Genomic DNA, 1557 nt, shown 5'->3' with positions numbered 1-1557 from the left:
TTTTAAATCTAAATAAAATATCAATACAATTTAAAGGAGCATTTCATAATCTTTTTTTTTTTTTTTTTTTTTTTGGATTTTGGGTCACACCCGGCAGTGCTCAGGGGTTACTCCTGGCTCTATGCTCAGAAATCGCTCCTGGCAGGCTCGGGGGACCACATAGGATGGCGGGATTCAAACCACCAACTTTCTGCATGCAAGGCAAATGCTTTACCTCCATCCTATCTCTCCGGCCCAGCATTTCATATTAGATTAGATGCATATCAGGATCAATTTTAAAGATCCAATATTCAAGTTTCACCTCCAGATTGTTTAAAATTTCAGGTATTAGAACTGAATCGTCATCATTTTTAAAGTTTCTAAGTGATTCTAGTACATTCAAGTCTAAAAAGCACCAGCTTAAAGTGTCCGTCCATTTTATAAAACATCAACAAAATAACAAAAATTGAGCTTTCATATGGCCTTGCAATGCCACTTCTGGGCATCAGTCACATGGATCCCAAACTTTTCTCAGAAAAGATATCTATATTCCTATGTTCATTGCATTCACAATAGCCAAAATCTTGAAGGACATCAGATTCCATGGACAGATGACTAGATTGAATTTATGCTAAGAGAATAACTGTCACATTATATTATATCCAAAGGCTCTGTTTATCTTGAAATTATACAGAACTTAGTCATCCATTCTCCAATTTTATATCTTCATTATTTCTAAAAATTGAATGATAGTCAAAGAGACTACAACTAAATGGTGGGCCAGTTGCTTATGCCCTATAACCTTACTCCACTTTTCCCTTCCTCCACACACTCAAGCCTCCATGAAGATATTGAAGAATGAAAGTTTTTGCCCAATAAAAATTCATATCCCATACTTACCTAGCAGGGGAGATTTTATGATCAGGAAGGTGGTTTCCCCAGGGTGAGGCTCGCCCATTGCACTTGTGATGAGGTGACCCCTGCGATTTCTCCAAATGTGGGAAAATCGACTACATAAGTTATGGTAGTGGGGGACTGCATGCACAATCCCCCCTAAAATAATTTTATATCCCAAATTCAAAATGTAAAAAATATGCCAGAGATGTAATTATTGGTGAACATTTTTATTTTTAATTCTTTCCTTTCTGTCTACATTGTTTTTCTCTTCCTATTAAGTTCACTTTGAATTCCATCACAAGTGTACACAAGGAGACAATAATAGGCTTTGTATGTCTCTAATTATGAAATGAGAGACTATGCAAAATAACCAGAGAGGAAGTTTTAAGAAAGAGAGACACAGAACTTCTAGAAATTAAATGCATACTATTATTTTTAACGAAAGCATATTAGGCAAACCACCCCAATCTCAACAATTTATCATTTTAAAAAAAGGGAAACTATCCTATGCATGTTCATTGTTATCATTTATATAAAATAATAAAAAATAAACCATATGGTCAAAAATATTTTAATTTAAACATTTGTTAAGCAATTTTATAAAAGCTAGTTAGAGATAGTTGGAGAAAGAATTAGAATTCATTTGTATTTATATCTTCTAGTATTGTTGCAAGTATACAA

At 34.0% G+C, this 1557-nt stretch overlaps 1 non-coding gene across 1 annotated transcript; it reads left to right on the top strand.

Annotated features, from left to right (window-relative positions):
• Positions 1-871: 871 nt before the first annotated feature.
• Positions 872-1033, top strand: LOC126008089 (U1 spliceosomal RNA). Its single transcript, XR_007495499.1, has one exon. It is a non-coding gene; the product is annotated as a U1 spliceosomal RNA (small nuclear RNA).
• Positions 1034-1557: the final 524 nt, after the last annotated feature.

The sequence above is a fragment of the Suncus etruscus genome, chromosome 4 (genome assembly GCF_024139225.1).
Source record: "Suncus etruscus isolate mSunEtr1 chromosome 4, mSunEtr1.pri.cur, whole genome shotgun sequence".
NCBI classification, from domain to species: Eukaryota; Metazoa; Chordata; class Mammalia; order Eulipotyphla; family Soricidae; genus Suncus; species Suncus etruscus.
The sequence above is the reverse complement of the archived record's forward strand: the minus strand, read 5'-3'. Positions and strand labels throughout refer to the sequence as shown.